We start from the raw sequence: 22,900 nt of genomic DNA, 5'->3' as shown, positions 1-22,900 counted from the left end.
GAGCTCCGAAAGATAAAGTTCTAAGCTTGTGTGAACATACAGTGGCCTACAAAGCAGCATTGAAGTATTAGATTGAACATTGCAAGAATCAATTAATGGGAGATGTTACCTTAGTGCTAGTTAGAAAATTTTGATGAATGCTATCTGTAATTCCATGAGGTACTAAAACAGTTGAATTAAGCCTGTATTAGAGCATCTTGTATTTAGGCAAATGTTAAAACAATTATGCTTGAAAAGCAGTACATTTTCAAGTGTAATTGTTTAACATTTACGCTTGAAAATGTGTGTAAATGCTTTTGATAGGAAGCCCATAGAGTTTGCTTTAAATTTACACAAATTTAAGAATTCGAGAAATAGACTATGAAGATACGACAGGAATGATTTTGAAAATCTTGGGCTGAATTGTTACATCACTTGATTCTCTGGTGCAGGCTGTTTTCTCAAATGCCACTTATCACTATTTGAATTGCCAATAACTGCATCAAAGAGCAGTTTTTGTACCAGTAAACTAAGCTTCCTGGACAGTTTACACTGTACATTTTCCTATTTAAGTTTTAAACTCTCTGTCACCACCTAGTGTGCCATAATGTAATCTTGAATCTAAAGAAGCAGCTCCAATCATATTACTCAGGGATTTGGATACACCACTAATGTGAAGCGGCATAAGATTATCTATCCAAAAATCACTGTGATAACAAGTAAGGTTGCAATAAATGTGGGTAATGCTGTTGGGAAAATGTCTTCATACCTTGGATACCAGTTTTTCCATAGATTTGTATCTTATCAATTCAATTGACTCTAGTTCACTGTTCAAATTTGTTCTGCTATGAAGATTAACAAGTATACAAGATATTAAGAGGAATAGATAGAGTGGGCAGCCAGCGCCTCTTCCCCAGGGCACCACTGCTCAATACAAGAGGACATGGCTTTAAGTTAAGGGGTGGAAAGTTCAGGAGGATGGATGCTAGAGGAAGGTTTTACTCAGAGTGTGGTTGGTGCATGGAATGCACTGCCTGAGTCAGTGGTGGAGGCAGATACACTAGTGAAATTTAAGAGACTACAAGACAGGTATATGGAGGAATTTAAGGTGTGGGGGGGGGGGGTTATATGGGAGGCAGGGTTTAAAGGTCGGCACAACATTGTAGGCCGAAGGGCCTGTACTGTGCTGTATTGTTCTATGTTCTAAGATGCAAGATCACTAAATGTTGGTGGCATTAATCTCGCAACGCTATGCTTTTTCCCTTGGTCAAGCTAAATGTGGGTTGCTTCAGAGTTGGAGATGAAAATGATCTATGCAGTTTTACACCAGACTAAAAAGAACAATATATAGGTTGAAACAATAGAACATTACAGTCAAGTAAATTTACATATTGGGCAACAATACGTCCCTACTTCAGGAGAGCTATCTTAAATACTATTTTTGTATGCATGTTTATTTTCAATGCACATATTTTTATGGGCAACTTTAGTTTAACTACATAATTTTAACTCTTTATATATTTAAGTTGTATTTTATTTCCCTTGCAAGGAGTGTTATAAAATCTGGTTACATGGAAATAAATGGAAACGTTGCCTGCATAATAACCTGAGCAATGCTGAGGACAGCTGCTAGTTTTGCTGTATATATTTCTTCACTACCTTTAATAAACCTCTGTCCCCTTTAAGCTACAGAGAGATGGTTATTGGCTTTGGAAATTGGATTCCAAGTGCAAAAGTATGATTCAGGTTCAAAACTAACTTACAAATAGCATAGTGAATGTTGAAGCATTTTTAAAGTAATTCTTTACTTAAATGGTGAAGATGGGAAAATACAGCTGACATGTCAGAAAAATCAAATAGAGGCCTTCAAAATATTGTTCCATTCAGGGATACAACAGAGATGAGCTTCAAATCTTTTTCAACATGGTCTTGTAACTTCCCTCTCACTGTTTTTGATTTGAGGAGTCATTTTTTAATTTGCTGAGCAGATTTAAAGCACTACAATAAGAATGTCTGGGAGACGTTGTGACTGATTTATGTCTTTTTGGTCATATATGGGCAGAGCTTTACTTTAAGTTGTATTGTAGAGGATTCCAATTGGTTAGTAACAGTAAATTTACTAAGAAAACAGGTACAGCATTGACAGGGATTGGATGAACAGCAATTTTTAAGTCAACCTATAGTACGTTACAACCTTGCTGATCAGAATGCTTTTATTTTCTTGTGCCATACATTGATTGTCACTTGAGCATCAGGGTACACAATAAGAAACTGGAGAAAAATCTTGAAGAACTGACGCATTTCAACGTGACCTTGGATTGCAACAAAAATACAGCAGTTGCAGTGGTGAACGTATCCAATTCTGTTATATTGTTCACAGTTATCCAAGATAGAATGCAGTACAAGAAGAAAATATACACATACACACACAATAGACAATAGGTGCAGAAGTAGACCATTCGGCCCCTCGAGTCTGCACCGCCATTCTGAGATCATGGCTGATCATTTACTATCAATACCCAGTCCCTGCCTTGTCCCCATATCCCTTGATTCCCCTATCCATCAGATATCTATCCAGCTCCTTCTTGAAAGCATCCAGAGAATTGGCCTTCACCGTCTTCCGAGGCAGTGCATTCCACACCTCCACAACTCTCTGGGAGAAGAAGCTCTTCCTCAACTCTGTTTTAAATAACTGACCTCTTATTCTCAATCCATGCCCTCTGGTACTGGACTCTCCCAACATCTGGAACATATTACCTGCCTCAATCCTATCAAATCCTTTAATTATCTTAAACGTTTCAATCAGATCCCCTCTCAATCTCCTCAATTCCAGCGTGTACAAGCCCAATCTCTCCAATCTCTCTGCGTAAGACAGCCCTGCCATCCCAGGAATCAACCTAGTGAATCTACGCTGCACTTCCTCAATTGCCAGAATGTCCTTCCTTAAACCTGGAGACCAAAACTGTACACAATATTCCAGGTGTGGTCTCACCAGGGCCCTGTACAAATGCAAAAGAACATCCTTGCTCTTGTATTCAATTCCCCTTGTAACAAAGGCCATCATTCCATTTGCCCTCTTCACTGCCTGTTGCACTTGCTCATTCACCTTCATTGACTGGTGAACTAGGACTCCTAGGTCTCTTTGCATTTCTCCCTTACCTAACTCGACACCGTTCAGACAATACTCTGCCCTCTTGTTCCAGCTTCCAAAGTGGATAACTTCACATTTATTCACATTGAATGACGTCTGCCAAGTATCTGCCCACTCACTCAGCCTATCCAAGTCTCCCTGTATTCTCCTAATGTCCTCTTCGCATGTCACACTGCCACCCAGTTTAGTATCGTCAGCAAACTTGCTGATATAGTTTTCAATGCCCTCATCTAAATCATTGACATAAATCGTAAAGAGCTGTGGTCCCAATACAGAGCCCTGTGGTACCCCACTAGTCACCTCCAGCCAGTCTGAGAAACACCCATTCACTGCTACCCTTTGCTTTCTATCTGCCAACCAGTTTTCTATCCATGTTGAAACCCTGCCCCCAATGCCATGAGCTCTGATTTTACTCACCAATCTCCTATGTGGCACCTTATCGAATGCCTTCTGAAAATCTAGGTACACAACATCCACTGGCTTACCCTCGTCTAACATCCTTGTTACACCCTCAAAAAACTCCAACAGATTAGTCAAGCATGATTTGCCCTTGGTAAATCCATGCTGGCTCGGCCTAATCCTATTTCTGCCATCTAGATGTGCCACTATTTCGTCCTTAATAATGGACTCAAGCATCTTCCCCACGACTGACGTTAGGCTAACAGGGCGATAGTTCTCCGTTTTCTCCTTCCCTCCCTTCTTGAAAAGTGGGACAACATTAGCCACTCTCCAATCTTCAGGAACTGATCCTGAATCTAAGGAACATTGGAAAATGATTACCAATGAATGCATCCACAATTTCCTGAGCACTATCACTGAGCACACCAAGCACTATCTTCCACATTTTGTACTCCAGATAATTTATCCTATTTGGGAACCATTATTAACTATTCCAGTGCAGTCTTTATGCAGATAGAAATATCTGCTGCATTACATGCTGGATTTCCTCATATTACAGTCGCTTACAGTTCAGAAACTCCAGAATATTCTGTGTAAGTGAACTAATGAATTAATTTTAGATCCTGAAGCTAATGTCAATTTTTGACTTGAGGATGTGAATATTATTTACTTTATTAGTAAGGTATGAGAAATATTTTAAAATGTAAGTGATACTATGGAAGAGGTTGTTATTCAAACTGAATTTAGTTGAAATGTTTCAAGGTTTATTATTTTAGTTGCAGATGAATTCATTGCAATCGGGAAAACAGCTCTGTGCATCTAACGAGTTACTGAGAAATAGCTGCTGAATAAAAGAAGATGTATGCACATTCACAAGAGAGTGAGAAACGATAGGAAAAGGGAGTGATTGAAGAAAAAGTAAGAATAATTTACCTGATAATTCACATTTGTGAGTCTCTTGTTTACATCATTTTCCTTTTTTTTCATATTTCTATGCATGCTTAACTTATTTTTGTTCACGATTTAATTTGAGTGTTACACTGGAAGGTAATATTAAAGGAGAAACTAAGTGATAAATAGAGTCCTATGATAGCCTAACATTTAGCACGATACAATTACAGCTTGGACAGTCGGAGTTTACTTCCAGCATCCGTGCGAAAATCTGTATGTTCTTTTGTGCATACATTCGGCCCTCCTTATCCACGAGGGATTGGTTCTGGGACCCCTCATGGTTACCAAAATTCACGGATGCTCAAGTCCCTTATTCAACCTGCCTCAATGCGATTGATCTTAGGACCCAGCGGAACCCAAGACCTTATTTAACCTCAGTGTGGTGGACATTAGGACCCCGGCGGAAGAACTCTGAATTCACAGTTTCTGTTCACAAAAATAATTACGATCAGGATTGAAAATAAAGTGGAAATAATAAAGTGATTGGAAAGAGGTGTAACGCCTTTGGTCATTGGAAAAGCGTTAGGCTACAGTCAGTCAATGATTGGAACAATTTTAAAGGATAAAGTGAGAATACTGGAGCTTGTGAAAGGCCCTGCCCTGATGAAAGCTGCAATTATTACTAAGCAATGCAGTGGTTTAATTATTAAAATACATGCATTTCTTAAGTGTTTTGTATGCATTGAAAGGTAAAATGTTTACTATATACTAAGGCAAGCGTTTGACTAACTGACGCTAAATAATACCGGATGTACCTGTTCAGACTTGCATACAAATCTGACTTAAGGAAGAACTTAGGAACGAAATTCATTCGTAACCCGGGGACTTTCTGGTACTGGGTCTAAATCTTACCCAATAGCTGTTTACGAAAACGACTCATTCTTGCCTGTGATGTTAGGGTTCTGAAAAATGAATAAGGTGGTGGGGGGGATGCTATGAACATAATGCAATTCTAAATGTTTAATATGATAGAACTCTTCATTTTTGTTAATGGAAGACTTTAATAGAACATGTTATTTTGAGTAGTTGTATCTTAGGGTTCCAAAGCTGAATTTTGAAAAAATTCTCACGTATTCAGTAATTTTTAAATCTCTTTCGGTTTGTACTCTCTATAAAATGTGAAGTGTAGAATTTGTTATTTTAGCAGCAAATTTTCTTACTTTTTTGAACATAACAAATAGATGAATGCCAGACACAACATAATGTTAAAGGCAAGTTACCAGAATGGACTGGAGGTTTGTATAGGCAGTACCATCTAATTAAAGATTAAAAAAAAAGTACACGTCTATAAGGCAAAAAAAAACATGTCTTAAGACATTACACATTCATGCCAGTGGATATGCAGTATAAACTTCAAGCAGTTGAAATAACATATTGCACTGGTTGGGCTTCATTTTATTTTTTCAGAATCAGAAAAAAATTAAATATTACTGGCATATGTCATAAAATAAGTTGACTTTGCAGAGGAAGTTCAATGTAATACATAACAGTAGAAAAAAATTTGTGTGTGTCAGAGAGAGAGAGAGAGGAAAACAGAGATTGTCTTCATTGGTTCAATGTCCATTCAGAAAATGGATGTCGGAGGGGAAGAAGCTGTTCCTGAATCATTAATTGTCTGCTTTCACGCTTCTGTACCTCTTTGCTGTTGGTAGCAATTAGAACAAGGTATGTCCTGGGTGATGGCGTTCCTTAATGATGGACACAGCCCTTTTGAGACATCACTCTTTGAAGATGTTCTCAATACTATAGAGGCTAGTGCCCATGATTGAGTTGACCAAGTTTACAACTCTGCAGCTTTCTTCAATCATGTGCTGTCATCCTCTTCCCCCTCCCTGAACACCCCATACCATTTGGTGATGCAGCCAGTTAGGATACTATCTGTCATATCTTCTTTGCATGGAAAAAGCAAAACATTGCAAATTTGTGAAGAACTGGCAAACATGCTTTTAAGTATTTTCCATTTCTGAATTTTTCACGGTGACTGAAAATAAGCCAAGTTTGCTTTATCAGTGTGTATTTTCTTCAAATGTTCAAGGATCCTGGTTGGTTTCAATGCCTCATTTGAAAAAACTGACAAAGTTTTTTTCCTGACGAAGGGTCTCGGCCCGAAAAGTCGACAGTGCTTCTCCTTATAGGTGCTATGGCCTGCTGTGTTCCACCAGCATTTTGTGTGTTGTTTGAATTTCCAGTATCTGCAGATTTCCTCATATTTGCTCTTTGAAAAAACTTTTTCACACAACAGATGCATTAGTTGCTGTTGGTTGCTTGGAGCTGGCATAAATCCTTGTTTCAGATATTCCACACACTCTACAGTCTACACTTTTTCATTTGGTCAGCTTCTGCCATCAATGACCACAGCCTATTGTATATCGTTAAAATCCAACTTCAAGTGTTGTGATCAATAAAGAAGAAAGTGATGACATTTTCATAGCTCAGGCAAAATCTGACTTGAAGGTATATAAAGGTGTGCAGATACCTCAGTTGGGCCAATAATTAGAGAAATGCAGTCAAGACCACTCAAAAGAGTAGATTCTGAATTTTATCCCATTAAACACCATACCCGAATTCCTAGCAATTGCATCACTCTGTGATTACGGTCTGGGAAGCGTAATAACACTACTACTGTAGTGAATGGCAATAATGCATGGGCGGGACCCAGAAATAACAGGATTTCTTCAGTCCAGATTTCTCATGATATGCCAAATACAGAAGTATCACATTGCTTTTCACAACTATAACACGCTTCAAGCAAAATCTAAGGGAACAGTGGATTAGCAAGAGATGAGGTGATCATCATTATAACCAATTATGAGGCACTCAGGATCAAATGATTGTGTAAGTAATTCATTTCTTAAATTAAGCCTGTAAACCCTCAACTGTACCCCTTGTTCCCAAGCACCCCCTCCCACCACCCCATTTATCTTTATTGCCCCCTTAAAAAACTCCCACCACCCCCGAGAGGGTGAAATTGCATAAACCAACATTGAATACAATTGGCCATTTCATTATGAACACCAAACAACTTAACCTTTTGGGACCAACCTCCCATGTAAGACTTTTTGTCAAAGGCCTTGCTGAAGTCCATATGCATAATGCCCACCAGCTTCCCTTCATCAATGTTCATTGTAACCTCCTCAAAAAACAATTTGTTTAGTTAGAGATTACCTACCATGCATCATGTTGACTGTCTCTAATTAAGTCTTGTCTATCCAAATACTTGTATGTGCTGTCTTTTAGAATATTTTCCATTAATTTACCCACAGGTGACATCCAGCTTACCAGCCAATGATTTCCCAAATTATTCGTAGAATCTTCCTTAAACATCTGAATAATATTAGCTATCCTCCAGTCTTCTGGCACCTCATCCATAATGGAACTCCCAAACTACACACCACAAAATTGCACGGACAGCTGTAATAATTGTACATTCTTGTTGATGCGCAGCAGCAATCTTGAACTCAACATCAGTAAGACCAAAGAACTGATTGTGGACTTTAGAAAGGCTAAGACAAGGAAAGACACACCAATCCTCATAGAGGAATCAGAAGTAGAAAAAGTGAGCAATTTCAAGTTCTTGGGTGTCAGTATCTCTGAAGATATAAACTGGACCCAGTATCAATGCAGTTTGAATGCTTACTGTTGCACACAGGTCAGATAACTCTCAAAAAGAAACTGCTTGAAACACATTTATGCACTTCTTGAGACTGTGTTAAAATTCTTTGAAGACTTGAATGCTTCTGTCAGTAACTGACTCAAGAATATTAGGCATGACATTGTTTATTTGGCAGAATTATTGGCAGCATTTAATGAAATCAATCTTCAATTGCAAGGAAACAATGTGAATCTTATCAAAATCAAATCAGTTGTCTCTACACTTCTGTCCAGGTTAGCCCTATTTAAGTGTAACATTGGCCATCGCAGCCTTTTCCAATTTCTGAGCTCTCTGATTGGAAGTGAAAGGAAGAATACCAAAGTTCAAAGTACATTTCTTGTCAAAGTAAGTATACTATATATAACCTTCAGGTTCATTTCCATACAGGCAACCAGAAAGCAAAGAAACCCAATAAAAAAAAGAATACCATCAAGTACCCAATGTGTAAGAAATATAGATCAAATTGTGCAAACAATAAAAAGTAAGCATATATCATTCAGAACTGAAGTTCACAAAAGTGACTTTACAGTCACAAAGCCAGTCATCACTGCAGTCAGTCTGGTGTCAGTTGCAGGCCACAGCCTCAGTTCAGTGTAGAGATGAATAAATTTCACTGAGCAACGAGCTGAACATCAGCCTGTCCCTCTCTTCCAGCCCCGACACCTTGTCTTTTTCAATGTGGCCTGGCACTTAAATCAGCCAAACCTTGGCTTGTTCCTTGCACTCAATCCCCAACCTACCACTTCAATACGCTCTCAGGCCTGGGTCCTGCTACCCCAATTCATCCTGTAGATGCCACACTGCAACTGTCATGAATTTTCAAGACTTTAGTTCACACCATGAAAATGCCAGGTTTTAAAGTCGATTCAAAAGCTCAGCTTCAAAAGGAAAGTTACAGGCTATTGATTGCAGTGATCTTTTTCCAGAAAAAGTGTGATTAATAAAGAAGTTAGTAATTTTGTAAGTCGTTGCTGTGTTTCACCAGCGCCTTTTTAAACTGGAATCACCAGATGATCTTCATGTATACTGTGCCCACATGGGTAAAATCAGAATCACTGGCATATGTTGTAAACTGTGTTCAGCAGTACAATGCAGTACATGATAATAGAGAGAAAAAAGAAAACTGAATTACGGTATGTCAATATATAATAGTTAAATTAAATAACTAGTCAAAAAAAGAGAAATAAAAAAAGTAGTGAGGTAGTAGTACTCATGGGTTCAAGGTCCATTCAGAGATTGTATGGCAGACAGACAAGTCAGAGATTTCAGGATCCTTTCTTGATCCAAATTCCAGATTGGGTAATAAATCCATTACTGAACACTTGTAATGAGGAGCAACACACACAAAATGCTGGAGGAACTCAGCAGGCCAGGTCCTCCAGCAATTTGTATGTGTGGTTCGGATTTCCAGGATCTGCAGATTTTCTCTTTCTTGTAATGAGGAATAGACTGAAATGATGGAGGAAGTACTGATCTTGCTACAAAATGAGTTTGAGATTACAAAAATCATATCAAGATTTTTGGTTGCAGAATTAAATCTCTGAGCATTATCCTGCACTGTGGGGAAAAAGTTCAAAGATGTTGAACTTGGTGAGTGCCTGGAATGACTTGCCAGTGATGGTGGTGGAGGCTAAAACATTAGGGGTATTTAAGAGCCTCTTGGACAGGCACATGGATGAAAGACAAGTGGAAGGTTATGGGGTAGTGTGGGTTTAGTACTTTTTAAAAAAAAGGATTATATGGGTTGGCACAACATGGAGGGCTGAAGGGCCTGTACTGTACTGTAGTGTTCTATAGTTCTTTATTCCCTTGAACATCATGTTTGGTGGAGTGTGGTTTCAGTGCAGTTGCTCAACTTCTTTCAAGGCAACAAAACGGACTGCAAACTACAGAACGTGGGGATCTGAGACTCCCTAGTACATTTAGCCTGATGTTGAAAAGCTGATATTACTGTACCAGGCCCATCCATCGCATTGAAACATGACAAAACAATGATGTAGTGAGTAGTTGGACTGCTAATGCGCACTCTAAAATTGTTTTTAACTGTAATAAAGCAAACTTTATTTGTAGCTTCGAATGAAGTTGAATAACTTATGCAATTATTTGTCACTACTTTAAATTCACTGTGCATTGTAAATCAAAATTCTTCATAGTTTTTTTGTAAAGGTCAGAAAGGGAGAGGGGTCACTGAGGACATGGTCTGGGAGCCAAGGGGGCAGTAACCCCAAAAGGTTTGGGAACCACTGGTTTAGCAGGAGAAGCCAGATCATAGTAGTAGATTGTTGTCTGCCTAAGTAGAAGTGTGCATTAGGGATTGGTGCTGTGTTTGATTTTAGCAGCTGAAAACATTTTAAATAATAACATTAAAAATATATTAATTTCAGTAAATTGGAGCAGAAAGAGATTGTGTTAGAGTATTGGTGTTAGAGTAAAGAATACTGGTAATTCTTCCAGTTTGGTGAAAGTCATAGAACTATAAAGAGTGAAACAGCACAGGAATAGGCCCCTCGGTTCACAATGTCCATGGTAGTCTTTTGTGCAACTTGCCATCATGCTTTATTATTTATTTAAAGTTTTTTTTTCTGTTTCTTCATTTTTTTTCTCGCATGTTTGGGCTTTTATATTTAGTATTTTAATAAGCCTTTTATTAATTAAATAAAGCGATCAGTTTGACTTTTTGTGGGCCTTATGTATATCTGTCTAGGCTTGTGACATCTTTAGAAACCACTCTAATAATTTAGTTTAGTTTTTTTTTGGAAGTTCATTTAATTGATCACAGTAATTAAGGAAAAACCTCAACCGGCCAAGTCATAGTTTTTAATCGGACCCTTTATCAGACAAGTGGGAATTTTGGGGAATTGCAAGATGTACTTCCATTTTTATAGTAAAATGTTAACAATTCAAATTACACAAATTTTAGAAATGAGTAAATTGAAAAAGGAATGAGGAGAGGTTTTTCTTTTTTGGTAGTAAATTGCTAGTAATTTTGTTTGTTTGAGTAAAATGATTTAGTTGCAAATATGGTAAATATTTTGTGCCATTTAACCACTTTATGGTTGATCTAAATATTTTAAACCTGTTCAACTTTAACTATCTTGTAAATGCTGTTGTAATACACCAAAACAATATTGCTGTGTACATGAGGAAATCTGTAGATGCTGGAAATTCAAACAACACACACAAAATGCTGGTGGAACATAGCAGGCCAGGCAGCATCTATAAAGAGAAGCACTGTCGACGTTTCAGGCTGAGACCCTTCGTCAGGACTAACTGAAAGAAAAGATAGTAAGAGATTTGAAAGTAGTGGGGGGAGGGGAAAATGCAAAATGATAGGAGAAGTCTGGAGGGGGAGGGATGAAGCTAAGAGCTGGAAAGGTGATTGGCGGAAGTGATACAGAGCTGGAGAAGGGAAAGGATCAATGGACGGGAGGCCTCGGGAGAAAGAAAGGGGTGGGGGGAACACCAGAGGGAGATGGAGAACAGGCAGAGTGATGGGCAGAGAGAAAGAAAAAAAACAACTAAATATTGTTAGGGATGGGGTAAGAAGGGGAGGAAGGGCATTAATGGAAGTTAGAGAAGTCAATGTTCATGCCATCAGGTTGGAGCTTACCCAGCTGGTATATAAGGTGTTCCTCCAACCTGAGTGTGGCTTCATCTTGACAGTAAAGGAGGCCATGGATAGACATATCAGAATGGGAATGGGACGTGGAATTAAAATGTGTGGACACTGGGAGATCTGCTTTCTGTGGCGGACCGAGCGTAGGTGTTCAGCGAAACGGTCTCCCAGTCTGTGTCGGGTCTCACCAATATATAAAAGGCCACACCGGGAGCACTGGACGCAGAATACCACACCAGCCGATTCACAGATGAAGAGTCGCCTCACCTGGTAGGACTGTCTGGGGCCCTGAATGATGGTGAGGGAGGAAGTGTAAGGGCAGGTGTAGCACTTGTTCCGCTTACAAGAATACTCTCACAACTACCTGGATTATTCCTCTTCCCACCCTGTCTCTTGCAAAAATGCTATCCCCTTCTTACAATTCCTCCGTCTCCGCGGCATCTGCTCTCAGAATGAGGCTTTTCATTCCAGGATGAAGGAGATGTCTTCCTTTTTTAAACAAAGGGGCTTCCCTTCTTCCACCATCAACTCTGCTCTCAAACGCATCTCTCCTATTTCCCACACATCTGCCCTCACCCCATCGGCCCGCCACCCCACTCGGGATAGGGTTCCCCTTGTCTTCACCTACCACCCCACCAGCCTCCAGGTCCAATATATAATTCTCCGTAACTTCTGCCACCTCCAACGGGATCCCACTACCAAGCACATCTTTCCCTTCCCCCCCCTCTTTCTGCTTTCCACGGGGATTGCTCCCTATGCGACTCCCTTGCCCGCTCGTCCCCCCCATCCCTTCCCACCTATCTCCCTCCTGGCACTTATCCTTGTAAACGGAATTATGCATTTGGAAGGAGTGAGGTTGGAATTGGAGAGAGGCATGTTAAATTTGAGATGGCTGATGTCCTGTTGGTAGTAGCCAATGAAAAGGTCCAGAGCAGGTAGAAGACCAGGGCAGGATATCCAGGAAAAGGAGGAGGGTTGAAGGCAGGTGTCATTGGTGTGGGGTAGAGAGTCCTTGCCAAAGAAATAGGTTTGAAGATGGAAATGGCAGAATAAGAGTTTAGCGTCATGGCGGGTGCAGGAGGACAAAGGTGAGGTCCTTACTGAGGACAGAACTTTCTGCCTCAGAGAGGGGAAGGTCAGAGGGAATGGCAAAGACCCAGCATGGATGAGCTGGGAGCAGAGAGTTTCACTAAACACCTTTTTGGTTTTGGATACTCCTACTCTGGGAAACAGACTGTGACCATTCACCTTATCTGTGCCCCAATGATTTTATAAATCTCTAAGGTCACTCTTCTACCTTCTAAGTTGCAGGGGAAAATGTCTCAATCCATCCAGTCTCCTTGAAGCTCAAAACATCCAGTACTGGTAAAATTGCCTTGCTTATTTTCTACACCCTTTCCAACTCAATGATAGCCTTCTTATACCCAAGTAACCTGAACTGTACACAATATGCCATGCCATGTGCTTCTGTAACATGACATTTCAACTTGGCTCTGGCTGAGGAAGGCAAGCATGCCCAATGCCACCTTCACCACTCTATCTGCTGCTGACTCCATTTTCAGGACACTCAATTGTATTTTACTCTTTTCTAAAATGTTGCTGGGAGAAAATTTAAAAAATAAAGCCATTTCTTTTCTTTCGTGATAGTAAATGATAGTTTATTATTTCTCTATCTTCCCCTTTCATTCTCTTCTTGTTCCCCCATATTTTTTACTCCTTCCAGTAGATGGCACATAGGCAAGTGAGGATAGAAACTATTAGAGGTTGTAAGCTGAACTTCAGTTGGTTTATGTGACAATTTGTACTTTGTAGCAAAGTTGTTTAGGACATCTAAATTTCAGGGCAGAGGACCAAAGTAAGGATAATGTAACCTAAGTATGCCTTTCTAAAAGTGTAGTACTTTGGTTAGATGGCAGATCGTGGATGTTAGTCATGTAGGGTGCTTTCCAGGGCTGTGGAATTTTTTTTTTGTTTTTGTTCATTTACCTATCCCAGGGGTCAGCAACCTTTACCACTGAAAGAGCCACTTGGACCCGTTTCCCACAGAAAAGAAAACACTGGGAGCCGCAAAACCCGTTTGACATTTAAAATGAAATAACACTGCATACAACGTTTTGTTTTGCCTTTATGCTATGTATAAACAAACTATAATGTGTTGCATTTATGAAATTGATGAACTCCTGCAGAGAAAACGAAATTACATTTCTGCATGCAACAAAAACATTTTGAACTCCGAAAAAAAGACGTTGGGTTGAAGGTTACTTTTAAGTAAAATACTCAACGTCTATTTGAGTCCTTCTTGTATTTATGAAAAACGCCAAACTTAAATTTGCCGCCAGCAGCAAACCAAAAATAACGTCAGCCAGCTGTCAACCTGAAAAATGAAAGGACTATTTCACTGAACAATGAAAACATATGAATATACATAAAATAATAGGCAATTAAAATATTTATCATACTTGGTTAATGGGATTTCTGCTCCTGGACCTCAGCGCACAGCGTCTGCACATCAGGGCTGTATGACGTCACCTTCATCTTTACACAGGATCGCAAGCTGTCATCTGTGAGGCGTGCGCGATGTTTGTTTTTAATAAAGTTCATGTTGGAGAACACCTGCTCACATACATATGTGGATCCAAAGATCGACAGGACTCCAAGCGCATACTTTTTCATGTTTACATAAATGTCGGGCATAGCATTCCATGTTTCGAACACAAGTTTGTCCGGTTTTGGAAGGTTTTCAATATCACTCCATTTGTGATTCTGAGCAAGAACGGCCTTCTGACGGGCAACATCTTCAAGGTCTGCTGTCAAGCGTCTAAACTTGGACACCCATATGTCTTTGTCGGCTATGTCGGCCAGTTCCATCTCAAGATCAGGTTGACTCACACCTGCCAATGCAGTCGTATTCAGTAGGGAAGGATCGATGCTTAAGGGAGTGACCGGGAAGGATAATGTGTTTTTTTCCTCTCTGAACTCACAGAAGCGTTTCCCAAACGATGTTTGCATTACGATGATTGCAGAATGTAAATACTCCGAAATTATCATGTCGTGACCTTGTTTGAACTCTCTCAAATTGGGGAAGTGAAACAAAGTGCCTTTCTGTAAATCTCTGGCAAGCACTGTCAACTTGCGCTCGAATGCCAAGACATCCTCCAACATGTGCAGGGCTGTGCGTCCTTTCCCCTGAAGAGCTGTGTTCAGCGTGTTCAGGTGCGCTGTCATGTCTACCATGAAGTGTAGCTTTTCCAGCCACTCTGGCTGTTCCAGCTCAGGAAAGGTGAGCCCTTTGCTGCCCAGGAAAGTTTTCACTTCTTCCAGACACGCGACAAAGCGTTTCAGCACCTCCCCTTTGGACAGCCACCGGACTTTGTTGTGCAGCAGGAGATCAGAATATGCGCTTTCCAGCTCGTCCAGTAACAAACGGAATTGACGGTGATTTAAACTTTTTGCCATTATTTTATTGACAATCTGAATGACAACATCCATTACTTCTGTGCATTCCGGAGGAAATGTTTGAGCGCACAGTGCCTCTTGGTGCAAGATGCAGTGAAAAGTCAGCAGCTTTCTGTCCAGCGACTTCTGCAGTAAAGCCACAATTCCCTTGTGCGTTCCCGTCATATTCGGTGCCCCATCAGTAGCTACTGACACCAGATGGGTGGTCTTTATTCCTTTGGCTCTTAAACAATTCAAGACAGCCTCACAGATGTCCTCCCCCGTGTTTGGTCTTTTAGAGGTATCAACTCAATCAGTTCTTCCTGTGGCCCGGCAGAGTTTACATACCGGCAGAACAACGCTATTTGTTCAATATCACCTTTGTCTTTAGACTCGTCACAGGCAATCGAGTAGGCCACAGCTGAATTGATGTCTTTAATTTGCTGTCTTGTGATGTCTTCTGCCATTTTTATGGTTCTGTCTTTGACAGTCTTTGCAGAGAGGGGCATATCCCTGATTTTCTGCACAATTTCACTCTTGTTTTTAAAGTCCGTGAATAGATGTTCTGAAATCTTAATGAAAGATTCTTTTATATATTCACCATCTGTAAACTGCTTCCCGTGCCTGACTATTTCCTGAGCGGCAATATAACTGGCGTACGTCGTTGATTTTCCAGACTTCATCCATTTCTGGAAATGATTTTTGCTCAGATCAACCTTCCGCATCAGTTCCGAAACGGCTTTTTTTCTCTCATCTCCATCCGGATATTTTTGAGCAAAGGCTGCGTGTTTATTCTGGAAATGCCTTGCGACATTTGACTTTTTGTTGTTTGCTAGTTTCTCATTGCATATTAAGCATACCGGTAAACCAGTCTCGTCAACAGTGAAAGCAAATGAATCTGTCCACGTATCATTAAACGTTCTGTTTTCTTCAGTCACTTTTCTTTTTTTAGAATTCTCCATAGTTGGCTTACCTTGGATTGAAAAATTAAAGAAATCGCGCACTGGCGGGTGTCAGGTATTGGCAGTGGTGACGTATATTAATAGCGATAAAAACACGTTGTAGCGGTGTGCTCATGCAGTCAGTAAACTGCAGTCGAATAACTTTATTCGAACTAAACAGCCTTGCTTTTAAGCCTCCCTCAACCCAGCCCCCATGGACGCAGATGCTGCAAAAGACGCGTATTCACAAACCCCCGTAGGCTATCTCCCTTAGCCGGAATGCTGGCTAATTGTGAGCCGTTTCGGATGTGCCAGGAAATGTGTCGCCACACTTAGATTGTACAAGATCACCATAATCTTCAAATTTAGAATTACATTTCAAAAGCTAACAAACTAACATAAAATACATTTTAATTAAATACTGACCAATTATTTCCCAAAGCCACAGGGAGCCGCAGCACAGAGGTGAAAGAGCCACAAATGGCTCGGGAGCCGCAGGTTGCCGACCCCCGACCTATCCAATCATATAAGCAGTAGGCCCTTCACGCCACCCCAGCAAACCCCCCCCCCCCCCCCCCCCCGACAAACCTGATTAACTCTCACCTACTCAAGGAGCAATTTACAATGACCAATTAACCTACCTAGCATGTCTTTGGACTGTTGAGAGGAAATCAGGGGACTTGAGGAATACCCACACAAGTACAGAATCTGCCAGAATTGAACTCCGGACTCCAGAATGCCCCGAGCTGTAATAGCATCGCGCTAATCATTATGCTTCTGTGGCGCTAAATGTAACCGACCATCAGGGCTTGCATCAGTAATCTGGACTAAATAATAGTCAAACAAACTTATGTCCAGTTTATTCTCTCAAAATTACATTTGGTTGAATGTTTTATGTTCTATTTAAATGAATTTCCAATCTATGAAATAAGCTTGTAAATAAAATCATTATATTACCTTATTTTCAAAACTGCTAAGTTTGGCTTTGTGTACAGTGATAAATGATTTTCTTTTGATGCGTTCTTTAAAGTTTTACAAGTTTAACAGGCGTCTGGGTTTGATTTTCAAAAGAAACCTTCCCCCTCCCACACTAATCTAGGCTCTTAGCTGATGGCATTTTCTACAGCTAAATATTCGCTATTTAATAGGCCTATATTCTCTAATGTTTCTTTTGTTATTAATTTTCAATATTTTTGGCTGTATTTTTATATATTTGTGTGTAAATGAGAGAAGACAGAAGTAGGAAGAGACTTTGTACTTGAGAAACAAATTCATTGAAGTTTGTCCTCTGAGATGGTGGGTGAAGGTCAACTTTGTCTTTAGCTTATTTATTGTAACGGGATTCCTGCGAATCTTTTGTTATCCTGTAGTAGTGTTTAAAGGTGATGCATGTATATGTGACAGAAATACTGTTGTTGCTTCAAACTGTTAAACTAAAACAGGAAAATGCTAATACGAGTAAATTTGCAGATGCTGGAAATTCAAACAACAACACACACAAAATGCTGGTAGAACACAGCAGGCTAGGCAGCATCTATAGGGAGAAGCGATGTCGACGTTTCGGGCTGAGACCCTTCGTCAGGATTAACCGAAAGGAAAGAGTAAGAGATTTGAAAATACTGTTTTGTTTTTTGAGATTGTGACTGTTGATCAAAGTCGATACCTTTCAGTCCACTGTGGATGAAGAATCTTAAACCAAATAGTTGCCTCTGAGGAAATTGCTTTAAAAATATAATCATCCTTATTCATTTAGGGATCCAGTGTGGAACAGGCCCTTCCAGCCCATTGAGCACCACCACCCAGCAACCCACTTAATACTAGCCTAATCGCAGGACAATTTACAATGACCTACTGACCAGTACATCTTTGCAGTGTGGAATGGAAGGCAAAGAACCCAGAAGTAGCTCTCACAGTTCACACTCCTTACAGATAGTGCTGGGAATGAACTCCGAATAGTGCTATAATAGTGTCACCCTAACCACTGCGCTATCATGTCTTAAATTGGATAAAGGCATAAATTGCACCCCAATTGGAGCAGCAACTCCCATGTTTACTTCCGTTCTCCAATCTGCAGAAGTGGATCTCAACCATAATTTTCTCTTGGAATATTAAGAAATTAGAGCACAATTAAGCTAGGTTTATCCTTATTTATTTATGTCCAGTGATCCCAGTGCTGAAAACTGATAATCATATTCTCTGTGCTTGCAAATCATGTAACAAACAGTCCCCCCCAAAAAACTGGAATGATATATGTCAGACTAATAAATGACAACTGAAAACTGAATAATTTGACTTTAGTTATTAAGTTATAATCCTAGGAATACCTCATAGCTGAGCAAAATATGTATAGATAGTGGCTGGATATAGTAGGGAGAATGCATGTTTTAGTTCTAATAAAGTGACAAATGCTGAAGCTGATGTTGATTGTTTAATAATTCGCAATTAATGTATTGAAAGAATTGTGTACTCTTTAACAGCCATGAATTAGGCAATTATGTCACAAGATTAGTGCTGCATTATAATTACTTATTTACAGTTGTATTAACTCTAATAGTTATGATTGTGTGGTAGAATTGTAATGCCGGATGATTAACAGCTTTTTATGGGGAATTGTGCTGCTTTTGTGAAGACAGAATCGTGTTGAGTGTATAATTTTGGTGTTATGACTATTAAGAGGGATGATGAAATAGGCAGTCCTTTCACTGTAAGCTGAAGGTAATTGTGTTAGCTTCATTTATGATAAGAATTAATCACTCTTCCTATCAACTCAATTTCATTCTTTTGCAGAACTTTTGTCATTTGGTATTTATAATTTAAGTTTATGGTCATTTTAAATTTTATTTTGTTGACTGATCAACCTAGATTTGATCATGAATGTGGAGATATCCAAAAAGCTGCAGATCTTGGAATCTGGATCAAAAGACAAACTGCTGGAGGAATTCAGTGGGTCAAGCAGTATCCGTGGGTGACCATAAGACAGAGGAGCAGAATTGAAATCTGCTCTGCTTTTCAATTGTGGCTGATTTAATTTCCCTCTCAACCCCTTTCCCCTGCTTTCTCCCCATAACCTCTGATGCCCTTACTGTTCAAGAACCTATCAACCTCCACTTTAAATATACACAATGAATTGGTCTCCAACCATTTGTGGTGATGAATTCCATAGATTCACCAGCCTCTGGCTAAAGAAATTTCTCCTCATCTCTGTTTTCTAAAGGGGCATCCTTCTATTCTGAAACTGTATCCGCTGGTCCCAGACTCCCCCATTATTCAGGGCCCTTACCTAAGAAAAGATGTACTGGCAGGGCGAGGCAACCATGACAGGTAAGGGAAGTTAAGGAGTGCATAAAAGGCAAGAAAAGGGCATATAATGTATCAAAAGAGAGCAGGAAGTGGGATGATTGGGAAGCTTTTAAAGTCCATCAGAAGGCAATTAAAAAAGCTAAAAGAAAGGAAAACATGAAATATAAGGGCAGACTAGCCAATAATATAAAGCAGGCTACCAGAAGTTTTTTCAGTTATTTAGGGAATAAAAGGGAGTTGAGAATTAATATTGGATCACTGGAAAATGATGTTGGTCAGGTAGTAATGGGGAAACAAAGAAATGGCAGATGAACTTAATGGGTACTTTGCTTCATTCTTTACTGTGGAAGCTACTAGTTGTATGCCAGAGGTTGATGAGTATCAGGGAGCAAGAGTGAGTGCCATTGCTATTGTTATGAATGTACCACAGCTCTGAGGGGCTGAAGGGTGCGGGCTAGCCCCCTCCTTTATGAGAATCGCAAGATCACTATTGATTTGGGTCAGGAGACCCAGGAAATGAGAGAGAGACGTGCAGAATGTCTTGACCCCCCGGCGATATAAAGCTATGGGAAACGGCCATTGTCTCTTGGAGACGAACTTGTGTATTACAATACTGTGCTACATGGAAGCCCTCAGGCAAAGTGGGCTGGTTGAGGGAGGGATTGCATCACCCCCAACCTGATTGGCATCTGAGACCCTGTGAGTCAGGATAAAAGAGGGTCTGTGGGAACAGCCCCTTCAGACGCACCAGAAGAAACGCTAGCAATCCCGTAATAGCGGAAGCCGGTGGGGAGGCCACGTGCATTCGGTTCCATTTGCCCCGGAACCGGTGCCCTTTACCACGGAAAAACGGCTTTTAGCTGACAATGGGGAAACCAACTCCCAACGACTCGAAGGATTGGCATCATAAAAGGACTGGGCAAGTTTTAAACCCGTCTTTCTCTCAAACCAAAACGCTGCAGCTTGAACAAACTAACAGTGACTTTTATATTTCCATCGGACAATACATTATCCCCTAGACAACGATAGAGCTATTTTTTATTGATTATTATTATACCCGCACGTTTAGATTTAGTATTGACGACGTATATTGTCTGTATGTTTGCATTGATATTATTTTGTGTATTTTTATCAATAAATACTGTTAAAATAGTACCATCGGACTTCAACGGACCTCTCTATCTTTGCTGGTAAGTGACCCAGTTACGGGGTTCGTAACACTATTACAAAGGAAAAAAGTGTTAGGTAAACTGAAAGGTCATGAGGTGGATAAGTCATCTGGACCAGATGGACTACATCTCTCAGGACTCATTGAGGTTGGTGATGCATTGGTCATGATCACTTGATTCTGGCATGGTCCCGGACAACTAGAAAATTGCAAGTGTCACTCCACTCTTTAAGAAGGGAGGAAGACAAACGAGAGGAAATTATAGGCCATTTAGCCTAACCTCATGGTTGGGTAAGTGTTGGAACCCATTAGTAAGTATGTGGTTTTGGGGTATTTGGAGACTAATGATAAAATGAATCATAGTCAGCATGGTTTCTGTTAAGGGAAAACTTGCCTGACAAATCTGTTAGAATTCTTCATGGAAGTAACAAACAGTGAACAAAGGAGAGGCAGTGGATGTCATTTAATTGGATTTTCAGAAAGCATTTGATAAGGTGCCTCACATGAGGCTGCTTAACAAGATAAAGTCCTATGGTGTTACAGGAATGATACCGGCATGGATAGAGGAATAGCTGACAGGCAGGAGGCAGTGAGTGGGAATAAAGGGGGCCTTTTCTGGTTGGCTGCCAGTAACTGGTGGTGTTCCTCAGGGGTCAGTATTGGGACCGCTACTTTTCACATTGTTTGTCAATGATTTTGATACTGAAATTGATGGCTGTATGGCAAAGTATGCGGATGATACGAAGATAGGTGGAGGGGTAGGTGGTGCTGAGGAAGCAATGCGATTGCAGCAGGACTTAGACAAATTGGAAGAATGGGCAAAAAAGTGGCAGATGGAATACACTGTTGGGAAATGTATGATGATGCATTTTGGTAAAAGGAACAATAGTGCAGACTATTAACTAATTGGGAAGAAAATTCAAACATCAGTTGTACAAAGGGACTTGGGAGTCCTCATGCAAGACTTGAGTCTGTGGTAAAGAAAGCAAATGCAATGTTGGCATTTATTTCAGGAGGAATAGAATATAAAATATAAAAATATAGTATATGGATTTCAGCAAGGCATTTGATAAGGTACCCCATGCAAGGCTTATTGAGAAAGAAAGGAGGCATGGGATCCAAGGTGCCATGGCTTTGTGGATCCAGAACTGGCTTGCCCACAGAAGGCAAAGAGTGGTTGTAGATGGGTCATCTCCTGCATGGAGGTCAGTCACCAGTGGAGTGCCTCAGGGATCTGTTCTGGGATCCTTACTCTTTGTGATTTTTATAAGTGACCTGGATGAGGAAGTGGAGGGATGGGTTAATAAGTTTGCTGATGACACAAAGGTTGGAGGTGTTGTGGATACTGTGTAGGGCAGTCAGAGTTTACAGCAGGACATTGGTAGGATGTAAAACTGGGCTGAGAAATGGCAGATGGAGTTCAACCCAGATAAGTGTGAAGTGGTTCATTTTGGTAGGTCAAATATGATGGCAGACTATATTATTAATGGTAAGACTCTTGGCAGTGTGGAGGATCAAAGAGATCTTGGGGTCAGAATCCATAGGGCGCTCAAAGCAGCTGTATAGGTTGACTCTGTGGTTAAGAAGGCATATGGTGTATTGGCCTTCAGCAAATGTGGAATTGAATTTAGGAGCCGAGAGGTAATGTTGCAGCTATATAGGACCCTGGTCAGACCCATCTTAGAGTACTTTGCTCAGTTCTGGTTGCCTCACTACAGGAAGGATATGGAAGCCATAGAAAGGGTGCAGAGGAGATTTACAAGGATGTTGCCTAGATTGGGGTACATGCTTTATAAGAATAGGTTGAGTGACTTGGCCTTTTCTCCTTGGAGTGAAGGAGGATGAGAGGTGACCTGATAGAGGTGTACAAGATAATGAGGAGCATTGATTGTGTGGATAATCGGAGGCTTTTTCCCAGGGCTGAAATGGTTGCCACAAGAGTACACAGGTTTAAGGTGCTGCGGAGTAGGTACAGAGGAGATGTCTGGGTAAGTTTTTTACTCAGAATGGTAAGTGCGTAGAATGGGCTGCCGGCAACGGCGGTGGAGGTGGATACAATAGGATCTTTTAAGACACTTTTGGATAGGTACTTGGAGCTTAGTAAAATAGAGGGCTATGGGTAAGCCTAGTAATTTCTAAGGTAGGGACATGTTCAGCACAACTTTGTGGGCCAAAGGGCCTGTATTGTACTGTAGGTTTTCTCTGTTTCTATAAAAGCAAGGAGATATTGCTGAGGCTTTATAAGACACGAGTCAGGCTGCAGTTGGAGTATTGTCAACAATTTTGGGCCCCATATCTCAGAAAGGAT

The 22,900-nt window shown here is 40.4% G+C and overlaps 1 protein-coding gene across 8 annotated transcripts in view; it reads left to right on the top strand.

The window, feature by feature from the left end:
- Positions 1 to 22,900, top strand: part of znf644b (zinc finger protein 644b) — a 134,301-nt gene that overhangs the window by 44,467 nt on the left and 66,934 nt on the right. For 2 of the 8 annotated variants that reach the window (XM_059983867.1, XM_059983863.1), the window contains exon 2: positions 4,306 to 4,447. The exons of 4 other annotated variants lie outside the window; for them this stretch is intronic. The gene's annotated coding sequence lies outside the window, so the exon portion shown is untranslated. Of the gene's footprint in view, positions 1 to 4,305; positions 4,448 to 17,594; positions 17,726 to 22,900 lie in introns of all 8 variants that reach the window. 2 more of the 8 variants (XM_059983865.1, XM_059983866.1) reach the window with 2 other exon arrangements.

Source organism: Hypanus sabinus, chromosome 11 (genome assembly GCF_030144855.1).
Source record: "Hypanus sabinus isolate sHypSab1 chromosome 11, sHypSab1.hap1, whole genome shotgun sequence".
NCBI lineage: Eukaryota > Metazoa > Chordata > Chondrichthyes > Myliobatiformes > Dasyatidae > Hypanus > Hypanus sabinus.
Note: the sequence above shows the minus strand (reverse complement) of the source record. Positions and strands in the feature narration are given on the sequence as shown.